Source organism: Acomys minous, assembly GCF_964271855.1.
Source record: "Acomys minous genome assembly, chromosome: 4".
In the NCBI taxonomy this organism is placed as follows: domain Eukaryota; kingdom Metazoa; phylum Chordata; class Mammalia; order Rodentia; family Muridae; genus Acomys; species Acomys minous.
Window position 1 is genome coordinate 9,607,720 of NC_140486.1, and position 16,674 is coordinate 9,624,393.

Here is a 16,674-nt window from a genome sequence, read left to right on the forward strand (position 1 = left end):
ATTTCCAATTATACTACAGAGACATACATTAAAAACAACATGGTTACTTGCCCCAAAATGGACACATCTATGAATGAAACATTGATTGAGACCAAAACTTTAGTTCCTACACCTATATTCACCTGATTTGTGTCAAATATTTAAAAAAACACACATTGGAGGGAAGACAACATTGTAAACAACTGTCCTTGGAAAACTGGTTATCTATACGCAGAGAAATGAGACTCGATCCTCCTCTCTTATTCTGCAGAGTTAATTCAAGAAGGGTCAAAGATCTTAATGTTAGACCAGAAGCACTGGGAGGGTAGCATGTGCACACTTCAGATATAGCTTCAGATAAAGATTTTCAGAAGAGGATTTTGGATGACCAGGAAATAAAGCAAAAACTCAACTGGTGTGATTTCACGTAACTTAAAAGCTTCTATATGACAAAGGAAACTGTTAATCAATTAAAGAAACAATCTGTGGAATGGAAAATAAACCCCTTTGACAGCTATACATCTGACAAAGGATTGGTGTCTAGAATATACAAGAACTGAAAACATTAAACCCCAATAAAACAAACAACCCAATTAAAAAGTGGGCTCTGACAGAAGCTTCCAGAAGAAGATATACACACGGCTGAGAAATTTTTTAAAAAGTCTTCACCATCATAACATTCAAGTAAATGCAAATGAAAACTACTTTGATATTTCATCTTAATCCAGTCAGAATGACTGAGAGTAAGCAAACTGAACAATGTGCAGAGAGTGAGAGGCCTTGGAGCATCAGTCCTCAATGGGAGGTCTTCACCAAACCCCTTCTTTCAAGGCTCAGGAGCTATGCAGAAAATGAGGCAAAATGATTGTAAGAGCCAGAGCAATGAATGGCACCAAGAAAACAATGTGTTCCAGACCCAACAGGACTGACACACACACACACACACACACAGATTCCCAGGGATCATGCCAGGCATGCCCAGGGCCAAGCCAGAGGAGGTCCTAACACTGAGGGGGGCCACAGGCATGAAATCCCCACTTCTAAAGCAGACTCACAAAGAAAAATTGTGTATCTCTAATGCAATCTCACTTGGTATACAAACCACATTGAAGAGAATGCACCATGCCCAACAGTAGGTTGCCAACACAAAATAAAATTAATGGTACTTTGGGAATTTTTTGTCGCATAATTCTTTGGGTATTGTTTTTTTTTCATCTTACGGTTCTTTTGCTTATATAGTATGGTTTCTGATTTTGTCTTTTGAATGGAGTGTGTATGTGTCCATGTTTGTGTGTGCTTCTCATATTTTGTTTTGTGTGTTTTGTTTTATTCTGGGTTGTTGTTTTTATTTTTTTCTACAGAGATCAATAACAAAGGCATGGAGTCAGAAGGTGGGAAGAGATGCAGGATAGAAAACCATGTTCACAATACAATATGTGAAAAAACTACTTTCAATAAAAATACTTTTCTAACAGAAATAAAGATGAACATAAAGAAATAAAGACAATGGATGCTGCAGAATATGGAGGAATGAAGAACCCTCCTGCACTGTTGGTGGGAGTGCGAATTGGTCCCATTACAATGGAAATCGGTGTAATGGTGTTTCAGAAAGCTGGAAATAGAGCTTCCACATGACCTAGCTACACCACTATAGAGCGTATACCCAAAGGACTGTACTCCCACCAACAAAGACATGTGTTCATCCAAGCTCTTCTAGTCATGCAACTAGGACATGGAAACAGCCTATATATCCATCAAATGAGGATGACTAATTAAAATGTGGAACCTATATACAATAGAATTTTATTTAGTTGTAAACAAAAAGATTATTAAATTTAAAGATAAGTAGATGGAACTTAAAATGTTGCACTCAGACTCAGAAAGATTAGTATCACATGTTCTCACTCATACGTGGATCACAATTTTGAATCTTTAGATTGGCATGTTTAAAAGTACTTGCAGAATCCAAGAAACTAGAAAAGAACTATCAGTGGGGTAGAAGAAGAAAAACTTTAGGGAGTGTTAATAGAAAATGAGCAATACAAAGGGAAAGGGGGCAATATTGGAGATAAAAAATTAAGAAAGGTGTGGAATGCAAGGTAAGGGCACAGAAGAGGGCAAGCAAGGCAACTAGCCTTCGGGATGTCTGTGGTAAAGCACTTCCCATGCACACAACAACAACCTGAATGGTATAGAGCTAGCCGACTGCTCTCTGATTGGATTTAAGGCTTAGTTCACAAGAGGAAGCACGTGCTTATTACTGCAAATCTAGCCAGGAACCTTGGGATGGGGGCTTATAGGCCCTAGACGGCTCTAGAAGGATTCTATAAATGGACATACTTTCAGTGGCTCTCTAAATTCATATCGCTATATCCATAGATTAATGCTTCCCTCGGACCCGCCCCCCCCCCCCCCCGACCAGAGAAGATGTGTTGTGGAAGAGATAGTGGTTGACGACAAAACTCACAAAGTATTAAAGTGCAGAGAATATGTGTCTATGGAGTGTTCAGACACATACAGGAAATCTGTATCAGCTATCCCCGGACCAAGGAGTCAAAAGCCACCATGGAAAAGAGGGTAAAATGACCATGAGAAACAGGAGCTAAGAGGCAGAATAAAACAGTATCTTCTGTATGCAACAAGTTCACTGCCTACAAGAACACACAGCAGCCATGGTTGGTTGTGCAAGACCTGCACAAAATCAAGCAAGTCAACACGTTAGCAAGGAGCAGTTAGGGGGTGGCAGTCATCGGTCCCTGAGGCACTGTGGCCATCTAAGCTTCTATGGATGAAGGAATCAGTTGCCTTAAAGAGTGTGCATCCTGGTGGGCCGACTCGGCTCCTGTGGATGGCCACACACCTAGGAGTTTTTGGGCAACACAAATTATACTCAGTAGGTTATTTGGGAAAATAACAAGAGGGCATAAACCTAGGGAAGTGACGATGCATGCGGCAAGAATTGATTTATATGAAATTCTTAAAAAATTAATAAAAATATAGATTTTTAACAGCCATTAGTGCAGTTGAAGGGCTGTCTGACTCTGCCTATCCCACCACTGAACTATGCTAAGGAACTCTGTCAAAGCAGAGAGGCCATAGCTGTTTTAAAAGAAAGTGTTCATTTTCCCCTCCATTTCTTTGTCTTTCATGCTTATCGCACACATTAGACTCAACATACGTACTGACCCTGGCATCAAATGTCTGTGCCTCATGAGACAAAAGCCATCACCCGTTCCTCTACACAGTGGCTACAAAAAGCTGAAAACAATGCCGGATGAGTTAGAAAAAGAAAACATCCCATGGAGCTCTGGCATCCATCTATTTCATTTCCTTTTAATAATAATCCTGCTGTTCAAGAAAGTGTTCCTACACCCCACTTTATAAATAACTAAGGTTCAAAAACACTTAGTAAAGTCTTCCCATTGTTTCTCTTCTGCCTTGTGACAGCCTCTGGGAACTGAGTTTCCACAAAGTAAAACAAAACACAGTTGTCACTGCAACGGCCCACCAACGTAACTCACAACACACAGGACATGGCATGGGGTACTGGGTTGACTATCATGTATTTAAATATGCAAAAATCAAATCAATGACTGCACTTCATTATTTATGTCTTTGAAGTTGTTTGTTCTCATCTTCATTAAAACAGACTCAACTTCACTTGGTTAAATAAATCTGAGCGCTCACAAGAGAAATATTAACCCAACAATAATAATGGGTAACTTTATTTAAAAACATGGTTACACAGACAGATTTCTTCTTAGGTGGTAGCTTTGTTGTTTTGTTTTCATTTTTATTTAGTAAAAGTCCTTTGAAATTTTACTATTTGACTTCAACCAAGAAGGTATGGGGAAAAAAGAAGTTAGAGAGATGGCTCAGGTAATAGGAGTGTTTACTGCCTTTGAGAAGGACTCAGGTCTGGTTCCCAGCACTCACACCAGGTGGCTCACAATAACCTTTAACTCCAATTTCAAGAGATTCTTGTCCTCTGGCCTTCATCAGCACCTATACATACATGGTGCACATAAATTCATGCATGCATACACACATACATACATGTAAATATACATACACATCATATAAATAAATACTTTAAAGGAAAAAGAAAAATTAAGTTCATAACACCTTCCATCTTTGTCAAAGAGATTACCAGAGATCACAGAAAGGCTACAATAATACAATATTCAACCAAACCTGTCACATCACTACTTCTTTCTGTGTCTGGATACATTGCACAATATACTACAGGTGTTGGCAACAGACCCACCACACACTCAAAGTCTCAGTTCTTCAAATGCGTACATATAAGAACAACTTTCCGCTCTTAGGGAAGGTGGAAAGCAACACACACTGAAATGCTCATGTGCTTTACCAGGAAAACCTTCTTGTATCAACACGCTTTCAGTTTCCTTTCTCTGGGATAATAGCTAAGGGTTCCAAACTGCCTAATAGATCACTAGGGTTTTTTTTTTTTTTCTGTCTTCTTCCACCTTCCAGTTAAACTTTAACTCCTAAGTTACAATAGAAGATTCAGGTTCCACTTTTGATTGAATTATGTATAACAAGTGCAAACAAACTACTGGCAATAACATTCATAACTACCACATTAAAACAATAACTTTCAGATTCCACAATAACAAACGTGACAGTTATGGAGGTTTGATTGTCCAGTGGCTTAATTATCTAAGGGGGACAGACACAAATACCTCATGTTGGCTCTCTGTGTTCTTTCATTTCTCTCCACCTTAAAAATCTTTAAATGTGTTTCTAAATCTTCCACTTGACCCTGGAACTGAAAAACTGAAAGAAATCCATTGCTTGGGGCATCCTTCATTCCCACCCTCCCCAACCCGAGATCAGTTTCCAAAAGCTAACACAAAAAGTATATTCTGTCGTCATCTCCATGGCCTGAAGGTACCTGACTGGAGCTGGGAGTCTGTCCAGTCCAGACAGAAGGAAAATATTACCCTTCTGTTTAATGAAGCAGTGCTGAAGGATTAATCATTAAGTAAATAGCAACAAGCCAAGAGCTTTGCCGGAGCAACAGAGCCCCACCCCATGTGCTCAATTTTTCTGGGATTCAGGATGGAAATTATTACAGGAATAGTTTGGAAAGGGCTTCACTAACAACCATTTTCAGGGCAAGATGGAACAACGTGTGAAACCTCAACTATGGCCTGGCCAAGAGAGAAGTTAGTTCTCAGAGCCCTCAGAGGACAGAGGCTTCTTTTGTCTAGCAATGGCTATCCTGCACAAGATTGGCAAAAGCTGCAGAGGCCTCACAGCCTGGCCCCTGGTACCTAAAGCACATAGCAACTTTTTGGAGCTTTGACTTTCTCATTTCAAAAATGGTATGAGTGTGATCAAAACACATTAGATACATCTTTGAGATGTCACGGTGAAATAATGTTTTGTGTAATTACCATAAGCTAATAAAAATCCTTAAGTCTTTAAAATGGCAAAGTGGTTATTTACCCTTATTGTTAGGTAGTCTGTAATTAGCCGCACACAGAAATTTTAAGTGTTGTCACTTGAATGTGTAAGTCTGCGAAGGCAGATACTGATAACTGCTGCCTTCTTTATGGAAAACATATGTAATGCAAGCCCAAGTCCTGAGGCATCTGACGGAGCGAAGCAGAATATTTGCCTTCCCTTAGGGACTGGAAGGTGTTTCCTCATGAACAGCCTTAATGTTGGGTTTGTAATTTGCATGGTACAGCACAGGGCTTCTCAGTCTGTTTTACTTATGAAGGCAGATACTGATAACTGCTGCCTTCTTTATGGAAAACATATGTAATGCAAGCCCAAGTCCAGAGGCATCTGACAGAGCAAAGCAGAATATTCGCCTTCCCTTAGGGACTGGAAGGTGTTTCCTCATGAACGGCCTTACGTTGGGTTTGTAATTTGCATGGTACAGCACAAGGCTTCTCAATCTTTTTTACTTATGACCGCTTTTCATTCCTGCAAGTTTTTATGCTGATATAGGTATTTAGGTATATAAAATAAACACAGGAGTCAAACACTAAGAATAATAAATCAAGAAAGGGACTATTTTAAAATAATACACACACACACACACACACACACACACACACACACACATAATTTTACCATTTATTGAAGACCAAAGAAAACCTCAAACTAATAAAATGGCTGTGTTTATTTATTTTTGCATAAAGAGTTGAATCTTGGCTGACTGCTTAGTACTGCAGGACAGGAAGACTCTTCAGAGCTGACCAGTGTACAGATATTATATATAGTCATCAATGCCTTACATAAATATAAGCTACAAAATGGCAGAAACATTTTCAGAGCCATTTCAGATGTTCTTGGAAATTCTGACCTAATCCCAAGTCAAAAGTCACTTAATCACTTTTAATGAAGTCTAGTAGGCAATTCAAAGATAACTTTTTAAAGTTAAACATTCTAATACAGTCCAGTCCAAGGAATATACTAATTTGATACTTTCATTCTAAGGAATGACTGTAAGAAATACTAACAGTCTTTGTTTTCCACAATAAACCAAAAACTTCGTATATTCAGTTAAAAGAAATGAACACTACAATTTATAACGTCATGGTCTGGGGTGATGTTTCGGGCAGTGTTGGATGACAATGCACAATAGGACAGTATACGCTGTACGAACTGGACCATGTCTCTTCTTCACAGTGAAGGCTAAAGTGACTGTATGTGATACAACACAGGAATGCGCTGCCAGAAACACCTCCAATGCACTTTGTGGTTGATTTTGAATTCATTGTTTTGTTTTTGCGTCTTTAGTACATTTCCCAGTTGCCAAAACTTTTGATGCCCCTCAGTTTAAGGTCTTGTTGGTGTAATTAGATGGCACTGAGAAGAGGGAGATACTGTAGGAAATGCATTACTTTGGAGGGTTTTTTTTTTTTGAAAAATGCTTAAACAAAAACCATGACCTGCAATTGGACTTAATCTGCCTCCTTTTTAATTTTATGTATCCGTTGATTCTGACAAAAACAGTCCCTAGAAATATAAAGTATTCTGGACACATGGCTGAATATTCTATAGAATACAACAGAACTAAGACAGGTGGTCTCTGAGTTTATGATGGTTTTTCACAGATTTGTGGTTATAGTTAATTAGAGAAAGAGCAAAAATAAAACATGTAAATCAAAATATGACTGAATCTGGAGTGACACCTGAAAGCTACATGCCCCCAGCGACTAGAGAAGGACTGCAGTGCTAACTTCCAGCATCTGAGGTCACAGAGAAGGGGGAAGGGGTTATCACCCATGGCCCTACAGTACTGGTACATAAAATCGACCTACAGACAAGCTGTCAGACATTATTATCACTTTGGATATCTTTGCAGATGTGAAATGTGTTCGGATATGCTTAGAATCCATTTCCTCAAGGAAGTGTTAGAAGTTAGAATTAACAGATAAGGATCTGCACAGGTAAAAGATAAACTAAAATACAATTTAAAATGGAAACAGAATAAACAAATAAAGCACAGAGGGCTGGTTTTGAGGAGAACAGTTTTCTAAGTTACGGCTGTAGAGATGGAAGAGTTTCATGTTTTGAGAGGTCAAGAGTAGCTAGCAGAGCTTCCTTCCTCTAGGCCTTGAGAGTCCAGCATCTGAAATCTAGACTAGACTCTTTTAACGCCCTCCCCTCTTTTCTTGCTTGCTTTAATTTCTATATCCACGTCACAGTGGCAAGGGAGCTTCTTCAGTACACTTAAGTCAGGAAGTAATTTTTATATTCTGATGCAATAATCATTGTCCATTACCCCAGCACTTGTTTATCATATGCCTGCATTCTCCCATGTCCAAAAATACATACTGTTAGTAGTGCCTAGGATATTTTAAATCATTGAACAGGTGAACATGCGATTACCAGATTCTTAAGGTGGTTTTCTAGCTTGAAAAGAATGAGGTTACTATTATAAAGGTAGCGCAACATCGTCAAATCTTCAAGAAATCGGAATCCAGAGACATAGAAGACAAGCATAGAAATGATAAGGCAATGCTATAAAGCAGATAATAGACATCTAATTCTCTTAAAGTGTGATGAAGGCATCCACACTGCTGGGAGGGTCGGTGTAAAGTGCACAGAGGTGGGCTCCTCACTGATACCTAAATGGCAGGAAGGGCATTCTCTTTCACTAGAGAGAGCGAAGCAAAGGTTTTGAAATAGGGTGAACAGTGGAACGCAGAGCTGCTTTGAACTAGAGTCTTTGTTTTATCTACAGAGTCACAGCCAGAACAGATTGTCACAAACTGAAACCTAAATTGCTTTAGATCACAAGTCCCCAAAGGGTATGGACCATGTTTTTGATGTGTTCTCAGAACTTCATGCCTTATGCACTGTGCAAGTGCAATAAGCATTTAATAAAAAAAATGAGTTTGTTGAGAGCATTCATGTTCCATATGTATGGGGAGAACTTGCTTCCCTTTAATTACTATTACTTTAATCATTATTAAGTTGTATTTTTTTAGGTAGCATCTTGCTGCCTTATTAAATATTCTGACTGCCTGAATTTCTATCTCTAAGATACAAGGTAACAACACCACAGAATAAGACTATTTACCCAGGGTGAATCCTACGATGCTGCTTACATAGAAAACTTAGGCTGTAGAATTTTGGAAGGACCTCAGTTGAAAGAGTGCCCAAATGCATGCTGGGAAAGACATTTGATGCTAGGAAATGGACAAAAGTCCCTGGCGGAAATCGGCAGTGCAGTAAGCATTGACTTATATAAAACCAGAAAGAGCTCTTTAAACAAATGTTTCAAGGAATGGTTGTGTTATAGTATCCAGGCAGAAAACAGTGATGACCCATACCAACAGGTCTACGTGTTTCAGAGTTGTTTAGTCTAATGCACCAGAGTAAAGAGTGACAACACAACAAGATCATCTCATCGGTGTGTCTTAGATCATTAATAATCGGATTGCTCTAGGTTGAACGAAATCCCATTTTACCTTGCTGAATAAAGCACAAATAGCAGCTACAACCCTTGGGCTAGAGGAACCAAAGGCGGCAGTAAGATCCAATGCAAAGGAATTATATACCACACCCTGTCAGAAGCTGTAGCCAGCTAATGCAGCAGCGCTTAAGCAGGGGAGGAGCATGAAGAGAAATGGTGAGAATCCATGCAACCCTCTTAAAAGCACCAATGGAAAAGGACTGATAACATCAAGAATATCAATTTTATTTCTGTGATTCTGGTCAAAGCCCACCATGGAAAAGGAACTCTCTACAGATCAAGTATATGCCTAAGAGTTTCAGGCGGACATCTGTATGAAAATCTTCCTTTTTTATTTAAGTCATTTTTATTTAGCAAGTTCCAACAATGACAACTCTTATAAAAAGCATCCATGCCCAGGACACAGAACTGCAGCAACCAGCGTTCTTGTGATCAGCTGGCAGACATGAAAACTTCCACCCTCCCCTGAGCCACCTGAGCTCACTGGAGAGCTCTGCTTCTACCTTCTCCTGCAAAGCACTCCACAAGCTCAGTCCGCGTTCGCAGCCCATCAGCTTCAGCTCACATTCCCACACCTCCAGATCAGTGACAGAGGAGAACATGCATCATCCAGCATTCACAGCAGTTGACAGAGGGGGAGGGGAGTACAACCATTTCACTTAACACATTTAACTAAAGTGGGTTTTCTAAGAACAAAACGCAAGACTTCCAGCAGATGTGGATGTGCTTTGATGCAAAAACATTTGTACATATTGGCTATCATTGATCTCTGCACACTCTCTCACCAAAGCCACAGGATTGAGTGACACATCTCTCCAAGTTAAAAAAATATGTCCATTTTGTACCACCAAGTCTCTGCACGCGCTCCCCCCTTTTCTCACTCATACTAGCCTTTCGTGCCTCAGCACCACCATCAATCCCACACAAGGTTTCAAAAGTTCAAACAGCCCTCTGGTTCCATGTCACAGCCTTGGGTTCATAGCATTAATATTGCTCCATGAATCAAAGAGTAACAGATAAGAGTGGAATGCCCACCGTCAAAGACGCAGCCTGTGCAGCGTGATGACGAATTCTTGGATGAGACAGCATGAGACAGAAGGATTCCTATGGCAGAACATTTACAGCACTGCTTTCAATGAAGTGCTTCTTCCATAAACACTTGAGGTGAGATGAACTGCAGAGATTAAAGGAAGGTTTCATGTTGTGCTTTCGTATATGAAGGAAGATAAGGGTTAAAAACAAACCCAAAAGAACCAAACACCATGACATCATGATCTCTCCAATGGAGATATTCCTAAGGAAAAAATTCATAGAGCAATATACTTATATACATATATACAATATACAATATACAATATACAATATACTTACCACGAGTTTTGAAAAATTAGAAACCCCACCATTTTATGTCTACCTACCTTACCCACCAACCAACTGACCCAACCTCACTGCCTATACTCTCCAGTCGGAGGATATATTAGACTTCATGCTTAAGTCAAAGCCTCCTTTAAAACCACTGCCTGACCCTGCATTTGATGCTGACCCCCATCCAAGAAAGGCACCAGAATTAGAACCACTGTAGGAATTATTTCCAGAACCAAAAGCCTGATTTGGCTCCCTCTGCATGCTGCCCTGGCTTTAGTTATTACCAGAGGGGCCGGACTGGTTCTGCTGGCTGGCTAGCATGCCCATCTTACCCCAGATGCTCTGCAAAGCTGCCTGGGCTGCAGCCATTACTTTTAAAAGCTTCAAGCTCATGTCTCTACCATGTTACCACCCTGCTTATTTACCAAGCCAGCTCTACCCCCTCTACTGTTACCAAACCCACCCTGATTCCCAAAGCCACCTGGATTATCACCAAATCTTCCCCTTCTTTCTAAGTGTCTACTGCTATTAGGCTTTTGTTCAGCATTGTATATATGCATGCTGATTCCTTTAATGATCAAATATTCTCCACAAAGAGGATGGGCAACCTTATCATCTGCAAAGGTAACAAGGTAAAAGCTGTGAATGATTTGGGAATGAAGACATGCTACTTCTCCATACGGACCAAAGAACTGTTGAAGCAGACATGTCCTCTGTACAGTGCCCAACACACACCTTTCTGCTTCCCAAAGGTCCTCTGGGCTTTGCTTAGAATTCGGAAGTCAACAGTCACACCATCACCCATCTATCATATATCTTTGTGACATTACTTTCACTTGGGTTTCATATTGCATGAATTGAACAAAGCCAAACCCTTTCAAATGACCAGTTTTAAGACCTTTCTTGAACTGAACCATAAGAACCTCTCCCTAAGTACTGAAACAGTCTTTAGGGTCTTGTTCTGGTGTTTTTCAGGGGAGACCCGACACTATTAGATCAGACTGTTTTTGGATTTCTCTTTTCACTTTCACCTCTGAGGAAGCATACATATCATCCATTTTCCTTTTGTTATGTTTGGGACAGTTGACAACATATACGAGATTGTCCCAGCCAGCATCTGGGACATGCAGAATTCCTTCCACCAGCCAGATGCCTCTCATACACTGATTCTGGTAGCAGAGGCTGCATGCCCCTGGAAACTGGGCCGCAACTGTGGATGGTAATACTGTCCCATCGTCTTCTGATGGAATTTCAATGAGTTCATCATTCTCATCTTCTGTTACCCAAATATATTCAAACGTCTTTGCCTAAATTTCCACTAGGTCACTACTAAGAAGCACAATGAAGAAACGGAGACGTGAGGAATCCAAAATGACGTTCTTGTGAATTTTACTTCAAAGTAGTCACCATTAAATGTTGTTTTTTCTTCTTCCATCTTTAGTACAGCCTGTAATGTATGAAATATTCAGAACAATATTTGAAATACAATTCAAATTGAATTATTCTCCTGTGCAAATCCCTCTAATGACTTCATATCAGATATCCTCCGAGTCTGCTGTAGTACCAGTGTCTCAGATGCAAGATCATAGGGGAACAGGTCACAAGTTCTAAGCATATGCTCTGAGATCAGTAGGGCCTTTCAGAATTAATGTGTGACCCACTTAAAGACTGTTTATTCTGCTCACTGTGGACTTATGTTGCTATGTGGAAATGTGACACACTGGCTGACATAACTTCTAATTTCTTCACATAATCTGAATAGAAATTTTTAATGTAAAACTCTAATTTTGGAATATTGAGTCAAATTTATAAAAATACAGTTCATGTCAAACAAAACATGTGGACATTTTTTCTGACTTCTACTTGCCAATTAGCCTTCTGTAATACAGAGTTTAGAAAATTCTACAGTTGGTATCTGCTAAAGTTTTGTTTTTTGTTTTTTCTTTTTCTTTTTGCTAATATAGGGGTTACTTTTAGAAAATGTAATCAGTATTCTGAAGTTCAAATGGCCAGGTTGCCATGACCTGCAGAGCATTGGAAATTTCATGAATGACATCGTGGGGAATGAAGAAATGAGAGACGCATATACAGAAAAGTTGAGGTTGGGTGGGCCACGCATTCTGATCTAGACACACCAGCAGCCCTGAAACTCTGGACATTTATTCTATACAGCCAAAGAAGGAGGTGGGTTAGCTAATCTTAGGAAGTCTCTGAAGGATAGCTGTCCCAGGATGCAACCATCCAGGAGGAAAGATCTGTGGTGATGCACACACTCACAACATCTCTACTTGAACCCGGGACAGGCCTCACAAGATCTCTACTTGGACCTGGGACAGGCCTTGTTATTTCTCTGAGCCTGACTCAGGGAAGGCCTGGCTTGGCATTTCCATGAATCTGAGGTATTGAGATTGCTCAGGTCAACAATACATATTCATTCAGGATGTCATCTACTCTCCACGCAAGGTCAAAGAGACAAACTCATTGAGAGAAATTGTATAGGCATCTAGGACTGAGACAAGAGAGAGATCATTGGTATAGTCAGTATGCTGCAGTAACAAGTTGACTTCTATGTGCATGCAAGTATGTCAGTAACATTCTGAATCAGCAAGCTAGCCCAAAGATATGGCCTTGCCAGGCCTTCCCTATGGCACCTAGCATTTCTCTTGTCACATTAGACAACTCCAAGAAGTAATTGGACTCCACAGAGTGAGTTCAGTGACAGAATAGTACCCATCTCTTCAGGGATCAAGCAGGTTTACCTGCCTTAGAAAACAGGTCTTTACATGCATATGGCACACAGGTACATGTCCTGGTGAAAGTCTCCAAAATCATTCTATGGAAAAGGAATGGCAAGACGAGGGACTTAGTACATTCAGATACAATACCCAGGGGAACCTGCAGGAAATCCCAATGGGAAGTGCACCCAATCAGCAATAGGAAGATTCAGAAGCCTAGTGAGAAGGAAGACCTGACCAAAAATACTTTTAAAAAGAATGTATCATACAAGATCAAGAACATGTTGATGAAAAAAAAAAGAACATGTTGATGGAAATGCTATTAATTTATTAATTCAACAAATGTTTTTATAATGGCAGACGTGGGTCTAGAATTCATAGCCCTGAAACAAACCATTGTTTCTTATGGATTTTTACATGCAGGCATGAAAAAAAATAAGTAGGCAAGTAATTTCAGGTGGATTTTATTACCACAAAGAAAATAAATAAGACATACTAACAACCTCATTGCCTCCTACCATTTTAGTATTTTTCATTAATAAGACAACAGCATCTCTTGGAATAGGGCTCCAGACCTCAGGCTTAGGAGATGGAAAGGAACCTGCACTGGAGAGGTCTCAGGAATGAGCTTCTCGGGCAGGAAGGTGGCGAGGAGCCTTTGGTGTTCAAGACAGGAGAAGGAAGGAGGATGTTGCTAAGCGACAGGACCCTAAGGCAGCTGGGGAAGGCTCTACAGAGGGTGCAAGTATGATGGCTTCACTTTGGTCTTGTTTTTAACAAGCAACCATTGGAAAGATCGAGTCTGGAGAACACAATCATACAAACAACGTTTCTATGGACCACAGTGAATATTATGTGGAAATTGATTTTATAGACAAATGATCAAAGAGGACAGACATCGTAAAAGGCAAATTGAACAGACTAGGCAAAATATTAAATTGCCTTGAGTTGTGTTTCACAGAGAAGTACCGAAGCAGATAAATAAGTCAGATTAAGGATTTTTGAAAGTCAAGGTCAAGCTTTGCAAATTAATTCATTTCTTGGAGAGAGCACCGAGGGTCTACAAGATTGATTCGATAGCAGAGAAATAATTTGTTTACTCGCTCGTTGATTATCTGTTTTCCTCCACTGGCCACATACATCATGAGAACCTTCATTTTGTTTCCCAGAACTGCATTTTCCACGGACACTGTAAGAGGACTAAACATCCTAAAAGCAGGTATGTGCTAGTTGGACTTCGAGTGCCCACTTGTCAGCACAGAGCAGGCTGTCAGTAAGTGATTAGTGAGCGAGGTGAGCAAATTGACCAGGGAACATGCATCAGATAAAGCCACCTGTGACTAATGAAAAGACAGTAGGACAGTTGTAGGCCACCAGCTTGTAATAATAACATGGACTTGGAGGTTAAGGAACTAAACTAGAAAGTACAGTGAGGAATACCCCTGTGATGTTGAAGGCACCATGCGGGAAGAGTGGTGGGCCTCAGATCTTAAAGGCTACAACTGAGAAAGAAGTAAGAGATGTTGCCATAGATGTGGTGGTGCGGTGGTTACTTTTCTATTGCTGTGCTTAAACAGAAAAACAGAAGGAGGGAACAAAAAGCAAGTATGAACGTGACAACGCACAGAAGAGATGTTTTATGGGTGTTGACAGTCGGAGAAGGTCGTGGCAGGGAAGCATAGCAGCAAGCAGCAAGTGTGGCAGCAGGAGCAGGAAGCGGAACAAACTAGCACTCTCTCAGAGCACGCCCTCAGTGACATGCTCCTCCTAGCAAGTCTTCACCACCAAAGCACCAAACAGAGTCACCACTGGGCACCATGATTTCAAATGCCAGAGACCATGGAGGGCATTTCTCATTAAACCACCACGTGTGAATTAGCAAGCCACATTTATTTCACTCTCTACCATCTACATATCCTGTGTGCTATGATACCCCCTGGTCTGCTGTACAGAAAGCTGAAGACCATATTTCCCAGAAGCCCTTGCAACTAACATGCATGTGTGGTATATTGGAAAGCAGAGATGAAGTGGGAGATCCACTGCCTGCCTTTGCTGCTTTGTCAGTAGGCAGAGCCATAGAGATGTTTGGTTTTTAAAGGAAGGATTTAGCAGTGACCTTGGGCTCTAGTCAATAGCTTCATGCATGTCACGAGTCAAGGAAGGGACTTTCATTTTCCTGATGCAAATTATAGCATGTTCAACTGTGGTCCTTGGGCCCACAATGATAACGACTTCCTAACAATAGCAGTTCACTGCTGGTAATGAACATTTTCGGTCATGTCACCTTAGGATTTTGCTATTATTGTTTGTCATGAGGAATCAGCAGCTTCTTGGCAGGCCAATATGCTATGGTGGCCTCAGGAGCTATTTCTGTAACCTTAATATGTATTTTGGCTTTTTTAGTTCAGTGGCTAATTTAGTACGTCATTTAATAATGCCCCTATATAAACCCCTAGTGCTTAAATTATTTACTGTGTATGCTGATTTCTATAACTGAGCTGTGAGAGCTATGCCTATCTATGGATGTGAATCTTGGAGAGTGAAGGAAACATAAGAAAGGCAAAACTAGAAGGCTAAGAACAGAATGGAGACTGAAGGAGAAAGAGAAGAAATACTTGTAGAAATAGTTTTTGCAATGGGAGAATTCCAACACACACACACACACACACACCTTTCAGGACATCCACAATACAGACAATATAACTAAGCCAGCACATTGTAAGCTGAGAACAGGAACTGTGGGCCACCTACCTAGCAAGGGCGCTCTGCAAATGGCAGCACCCTGCTAGGAAGTGAGAACTTCCGACAGAATAGTGTAACACAGAGATTCATTGCAAAGTATTTCCACAGCCATTTAGACTACAGATGTCTGCCTGTGTGACTTGAACAAGATTCCCAGGAGGAAAGAAGTGGATCCATTGGATATGGGGGCTTCCTTGCATTTCAGCCATCCACAGAGGCCAACGCTCACATAATGCAGTAGAAATGCCCAGAGCACATGATGGACAGACGGCAAGCTGGGGGCATCTGAGTACAGTGGCACGTTAGTGTCTGAGGCAAGATGATGACATTTTTGAGGCCAGATTTGGCTGCATAACAAATAGCAGCCTAGGAGAGGCTGTGTCAGGAGACACTATCTTGGAGGGGGTGGGGCAGGCAGCAATAGAAGAAAGGTGGGAGAAAAAGAAGAGCAGTAGGGAGAGGAAGAGAGAAGTGGAGGGAGAGAAAAGGAGAGGAGACAAAGGGGGATACACGTCAGAGGAGGAGAGGAGAGGCCAGAGCACTTTGTAGCATTCTAGACCCTGTTTTATGTCAATAGGACAAAAAATAAAAGTAAAGTCCACCTTCCCAAGAAATCTGAATAGACTAGGAAACACAGAATAAACTATTGAGAATTGATTTCAAGGGGCTCAAGAGAGGCTCAGCAGTTAAGAACACTTGTTGCTTTTCCTAAGAACCCAGGTTGGACTCTTCTCACTCTTATGGTTATTTACAACTATCCTTCACTTTAGTTTCAGGATATCCCATGCCTTCCTCTGACTTCCATGGTACCAGGAACACACATGGTACATGTGTATACATATAGGCTAAACACTCATACACATAAAATAAATAAATCTGAAAAGATGT

The 16,674-nt window shown here is 40.6% G+C and overlaps 1 pseudogene across 1 annotated transcript; it reads right to left on the bottom strand.

The window, feature by feature from the left end:
* Positions 1–9,775: 9,775 nt before the first annotated feature.
* Positions 9,776–14,252, bottom strand: LOC311595785 (TAR DNA-binding protein 43-like; annotated as a pseudogene). The gene is made up of 3 exons: positions 14,145–14,252; positions 10,773–11,616; positions 9,776–10,118 (listed from the first exon to the last, which is right to left on the bottom strand). The product of its transcript is annotated as a TAR DNA-binding protein 43-like (transcript).
* Between the last annotated feature and the right edge of the window lie 2,422 nt (positions 14,253–16,674).